General features: G+C 42.1%; 1 protein-coding gene across 1 annotated transcript in view; it reads left to right on the top strand.

The window, feature by feature from the left end:
• LOC113666043 (uncharacterized) overlaps positions 1-6,696 on the top strand; it is a 36,717-nt gene that overhangs the window by 29,513 nt on the left and 508 nt on the right. The window lies entirely within an intron of this gene.

Here is a 6,696-nt window from a genome sequence, read left to right as displayed (position 1 = left end):
GTCTGCAAGTCGATTTTCGCGTGGAACAGTGCTCAATGCGTTGAAGCAGAGCAGAATAAATATTATGAGAGGAAAAAAGGACTTAACTACATTTCCCGACAAGCCTGTTTCGTGAATCGCTTCATTAAACCCCTGAAGAGTGAAGCGATTCACGAAACAGGCTTGTCGGGAAATGTAGTTAAGTCCTTTTTCCCTCTCATAATATATATATATATATATATATATATATATATATATATATATATATAACTAACTGCAGACAGTACTGTTTCGGCCTTCTGGGCCTCATCAGTGCAGTGCTGATGCTAGGATGGAGGAAAGACTATATAGCCACCTCAAGTGATCTCACACATGTGGGATCATCTAAGCCATGCCAGAGTGCTCAAACTAGAAAAACTAGTGAGCATGCATAATGCTAGCAGCAATGACTCATCCCAGTAGAGTGCTCAATTTGGACATGAAAGCAAAGCTTTGTATGCCAAAGAGCTATATCTAACTATATATAGCTATATCTATATATATATATAACTGCAGACAGTACTTTTTTTTTTTTTAAATATAAAAGCCTGGAGACCAGGCAGTTTTATTTCGTCAATGATATCTATTTACAATTCTAATTGATTAAAGTGTTCGAATTAAATTATGAGTTATTTAGGTAATTACAGGTCTCAATTAACTAATGATATTTTCTCTTACAGGCGGCACGAACAGCGCACGGGCTATAACAGCCCGGAGTAAGCGCCCACCTGTAAGAGGTAACAAAGTTCTATTTAAAAGTTTTCTATTTACTATTTACAAAGAGATATTTCAGACCATGTGGGGCGCAAACAGCGCGCGGGCCTGTAGCCCGGAGTAAGCACCCCTCATGGGCGAGATTTAACAAATTTTATTATATACAAAGGTTCAGGGGGGAGCCAGAGAGGGGAAGAAGACGGGCTTACCAGCGTCGACCGAACAAAGTACGTTTTTAAAAGACCAAAAATTCCTTAAGGTATCAGTGTCGTTACTAAGAATTCTGAGTTGGACATCTTTCTTAATTAAGTCTATAATCGCGTTGGAGCTCAAAAGAGAACCTTCGAAGGTAGCTTTATTTCTGGCAAGCCAACACCAATATATGATGGTTGCCTTGAGAAAGTTAGATAAGGATATAGCGGTGGTAGATTTGTCTAGGGAAAAAGGGTAGTAGATAGATGTAGGGGAGATAGAGAAGGGGGAGTCGAGTAGAGCACGGAAAAGGGGGGAGAAGTGGTCCCAGACTTTCACAACTCTGGGACATCCCAAGAAGCAGTGTTCAATAGTTTCCGTTTTTCCGCAGATTGCGCATTTGTCATTATTGATGTATCCCCAAGACTTAAGGAGATATCTTACGCGGATCATTCTATGGATCAATAGCCAAATTAGATCGTTCTTCTTGTTTTCAATTAGCTTTAGGCGAGACTTGCGCCACACCCAGGCCCAACGATTGATGGGGCGGTCCATAGCAGACGCCCAAAAACCGGAGCACCGGGGTGCAACGCAGACGGGGTCAAGCAACAAAAGATATAAATTCTTACCGGTGAGTAAATCAGGTAAGGCACCAGTTTTCTGATGCAAGGTACGGAAATTATCTAGACAAAGGCGGTAGTAATTGGAAGGAAGGAAGGAAGAGGGAGCAGAATTGGTGGGAAAAGAAAAACGGGGATCTAGAATAGTTAGCTTATGTCCTAAAAAATATCGAGCTAGGTAATGCCATTTGGATGTGCCAAAGTCATCCCTTAAACTGGAAAAAACAGAAAGGCGCAGGCTAGCGCACTTAGCTTTAAAATTAACGACGTTGAGGCCCCCGGATGATGGGGGCGCACAACAGCGATCGCGACTAACATTTTCCATTTTTCCTCTCCAGATAAAAGGCCAAATGATCGACTTAAAGCTATCGTGCACCCAACGGGGTGGGGGGATGACTTTAGCAACGTGCCATAAACGGCTTGCGCCTAAAGTATTTACAATTAAGGTCCTACCGATAAAAGACAGGTCTCTTTGTTTCCAAAGATTTAGAACCGAACTTAGTTTGTCTAATTTGGCCCGCCAATTGTCGTCGTCGACATTGACGAGGCCGTTTGAGAAGTAAACACCAAGCACTCTCATTTTAGTGACCCATTTGAGGCCATAGGGAGATTCAATTCTAGTTCGCCATTTTCCTAACCACATTGCTTCAGATTTGGACGTGTTCAGTTTAGCGCCAGATCCTTGTTCAAATTTTGATACGACTCGGAGAAGTGAAGAAAGAGATCTTTCGGATTTTAAGATGCAAGTAGCATCGTCAGCGTACTGGGATATTTTATATTGAAGGCCCCCTGCTCCGGGGAGCAGGAAACCTTCAATATCTTTACAATTACGGATTTGCGTTGATAATACTTCTGAAACTAGCACATAAAGGAGAGGAGATAATGGGCATCCCTGTCTCACCCCTCTTCTTAAGTGGACAGGGGGGGACAGGGAGCCATTAACAATGATTCTAGAGAAGGCTTTAGAGTAAAATAGTTCGACCCACCCACAAAAGGAGGGGCCGAAACCAAATTTACGCAATACTCTCATCATGAATTCGTGGTCAACTCGGTCAAAAGCTTTTTCTTGATCTAAGGAAATGAGAATACCCGGTTCATTAGTTTTGTCAATCATGTCGAGGGCATCACGAAGTAAGGCCAAATTTGAGAAGATAGTGCGGCCGACCACGCCGCACGTTTGGTCTGAATGCACGATGGAGTTCATGACTTTTTTCAATCGTTCAGTGATGATTTTAGATGCTAACTTGTAGTCAGTGTTTAACAAGGAAATTGGGCGCCAATTTTTTGCGAGGCGTCGATCATCTTTTTTGTGGATGAGTCGTAGGAGGCCCTCGTACTGGCTATCCGCGAGGGAGCCAGCAAGAAAGGCCTCGTTCAAAACAGAAAGGAGAGATTCGCTCAAATCGTTCCAAAAACACGAGTAAAATTCTGTTGGGAGACCATCAGAACCGGGTGACTTGCCGGTCTGAAGGCCTTCCAATGCGGTAAGTAATTCTTTATTAGAAAAAGGGCCTTCACATAGATTGCGCTCATAATCAGTCAGTGAAAATTCGAGGCCGTCAATTATTTCAGTTTGAATTCGCATATCAAGAGGATCTTGGGTGAATAAATTCTTGTAGAAATTGGTTAAAATTCTTTCAAGATCATTTTGAGAATTTCTGAGAACACCGTTCTCGTCAAACAAAGATTCAAAACTATTCATGTCAGCTCGTTTTTTCTCCAGACGGAAGAAATAGCGTGTTGGTTTCTCACCTTCTTCGAACCATTGTGCTCGGGAGCGGACTTTAGCTCCTTCGGCTTCTTTCGAGATCAGAGAGGACAATTGGCTTTCCAAATCGCTAATTACACCTGGGTTATTTAAGCGATTAGAATGTAAAGCGTTTTTAGCACGGGTTAATTGCTTAGTAATTAGGATTCTTGTGGCATTTGCTGTTCTCTGTTTACGGATACAGTATGAAATACTTGTTTTGCGGATTTCAATTTTTAGAGCATCCCACCATTCGCGGAGGGAGGCGAATTCGGGGATTTTAAGCTTAAAGTTGTTAATCGATTTTGACATAATGTTTTTAAATTCTACATCTGAGAGTAAAGAGCTGTTGAACTTCCAAATTCCAGGACCGTGATTAGAAGGGTTAGTCGTTAGTTCAATTTTTACAAAGTCATGATCGGATAGGTCGTATACGCATGGAAGAATATTACATTTCGTTACTAGGGTTAAGCCTTTAGCGACGAGAAAGCGGTCAATTCTAGATGCCTGGGTATGGTCTTTATTAGACCAGGTGAAAGTTACTTTGCGCGGGTTGTTTTTGCGCCAAATGTCTGTAAGTGAGAAGTCAGCACAAAGGGATCGGAGAAGTTTTTGATCAGACAGTGGGATGGCGGAACAATTTAATTTATCTAGGACATTGTCCACACAATTAAAGTCTCCCCCGATCACTAGGTCCCCTTGGGGGAGAAAGTAATTGTGCAGACAAGAGAAAAAACTTTTACGATCCGAAATAGTATTGGGAGAGTAAATGTTTACTAAATTTAGTTTAGAATTATAGTAGTCAATGAGTAAGCTCAATATTCTTCCTTCGGAATCGGTCAAAAAACGGATAATTTTGCCTGGAAAGTTTAGAGAAAAGAGGATGGCAACACCGGCAGACCTGCCAGTCCCGAAGGACCACAGACATTTGCCGCGCCAGAGTATTTCGAATTCCTCCGCTTGTTTTTTGCATGAGACATGTGTTTCTTGTAAAAGGATTATGTCACAGTTTGAATAATTTAATTCTTGAATAATTTTTCGACTTTTACTGGAGGACCCGAGTCCTCGCACATTCAGAGAAATTATTTTAAGCTTACTCATTGAATATAAATAAAAAATTAATATCTGTACCGCCTTCTCCTAGGTTTAACTCTCTCCCATCCATCATCATCAGTTTCGGAGCCAGAGTAGTCACGGCGGGAAGATCTATCGCGGTCATCGCGGCCGCGATAATAATCTCGATCGCTTCTATCTCTCTCTCTTCTGTCGCCTCTCCGGTCATCTCTTCGTTCTTCTCGATCGTCCCTCCCTCGCTCGTCTCTTCGTTCTCTTGGTCGTTCTCTTCTACCTTCGTCGCGTTGTTGTTCTCGTTGTTTCTCTTGATCTTGTTGTTTCTGTTGTTCTTGCTGTTCCTGCTTTTCTAGTAATTTCTGTTGTTCTTCTTGTTGTCGCTGTTGTTCTCTCTGTTGTTGTAGTTTTTTCTGCCTTTCTTCTCTTTCCTTGGCGCGCTGGGCTCGCTCTTGTTTCTCTTCCTTTTCAGTTTTAGGTGGCGTTGGCTCACTATCGACGTTCGCGCTGAAGAGCAGGAAGGGGCATTGAGGCATGGAATGGTTGTCCGCTAAACAAACGGAACATCTTGGCGAGTCCTTACATTCTTGAGCTCGATGCCCAGGGCGTTCACAATTAAAACAACGGACTGCAGAGCAGTCTTTGGCCATGTGGTCAGTAGCTCCACAATTCCGGCAAGCTTTTGGCTGATTTGGGTACCATATTTTGATAGGTTCACCAGCTATGTTGATGTTGGCAGGGATGGTTCGAAGTAGCGCCATTCGAGCCGTTCTTACTCCATTCTCGATATGTTGTGCAATTTTGTCGCGCCGAAATGAAAGGACACGACCGTAGTGGCTGAGTCGGCCAATCACGGCAGTGTCGGGTAGTTCAGCGGGGGCTTCATGGATCTTGACGAGGACCAAACGATTTTCGCAGTCGCCCAGGAACACTTTGAGACCGGCAATCACGACAAAAGGTGTTTCAAGAGCGGCTTCTTTAGCTGCACGGCTCTTAAAAGTCACGATCCAAGATCTATTGGACGCCTTTCTCTGGATTCCGGTGATAGCGTCAATATCGATTTCTGCCGCGTCAAAAGCTTCGAGAATTATTTGCGATGTGACGGTTGTATCAACGCTAAAATAAATAGAGCGATCCTTCGTGATTCTACTTTGACTAGGAGCATTCAAAAAAGGCACGGCCTGAAATTTCACACCCTTATTTTCCAGATTTTTTAGTACCTCAGGGATTTCGATTTCCACGTCTGCGCCCCAGGACTGTGAACCTTCTACCACGCTTGCGTCTACGACGTCTCCTGGATTCGCTGCCGAGTTATCTGTAGTAAACTGGCTGATATTTTCACTTTCCTGGCTGTCCATGTTGACCAATTGCTGCAAAAGCAAGGAAAATAAACTTTTCATAAGCCTTTTAACCTTACCCAAAAGGCCGAGAAGCTTTCAGTACTTTTTCGGCCTTCTGGGCCGAATCAGTGCAGTACTGATGCTAAGGTGGAGGTAAGGCCATACAACCACCCCAAGTGATCTCACACATGTGGGATCATCTAAGCCATGCCAGAGCCGGAGTAAGACCTTTGACCTTTTATTAAATAATAATAAGACGTTTGACATAAGAAATTTTAAGATCGAAATTACGTAAGACAACAAAGGTCTGATATATATATATAAACAGCGAAGAATTGGTATTCCTAACGATGGTTTCCCAGTAAGAGGATCTACAGGATACAATGTCTCGACGTGAATTTGTCCTTAAGTGTACTTTAAGGACGTAACGAAGAGGCCAACTCTTGACTGTTCTGGACGTTTAATGCACGACGTTTAATGCACGACGTTTCGGCCGTTCGGCCTTCTTCAGGTTAAAAATTAAAACATAAAAAGCTATTTACAATGATTGCGACTTATATACAGAACAGAAATTTTAAGATTGAGGTTACGTAAGACAACAAAGGTCTAAATTTCAAACTGAGAAGGGTTAAAGGGTTAAACAATGACAGGTAAATAAAGAACTATAGGTGACATGTGAATAAAAATAAAGTGAATATAAATAAGTGACAAAAATTAGAGAGAGAAAAAAATTTAACTTAATTAGTAGTGTTTACTCCGGTGTAACAAGGATCCCAGGAAAGGGTCATTAAACCGCAATAATAATTTCCCCTCCAAGACCCCTTTTTTTTTAAAAACCGATGACAAACATAACGAAGAGGCTAACATTATTTATTTGGCCACTTGTGCACAATGAAATTGATTTGAGAAATATCATGTCATTAAAATGGATGGCCAATTCACAAGTTCTTTGGTTCTTCAGCATATTCGACTTATGGTCACGAATTTTACTTTAAAT

The sequence above is a fragment of the Pocillopora damicornis genome, chromosome 3 (assembly GCF_964200805.1).
Source record: "Pocillopora damicornis chromosome 3, jaPocDami1.2, whole genome shotgun sequence".
Lineage (NCBI taxonomy): Eukaryota > Metazoa > Cnidaria > Anthozoa > Scleractinia > Pocilloporidae > Pocillopora > Pocillopora damicornis.
This window is presented reverse-complemented; position numbering and strand designations above follow the sequence as displayed.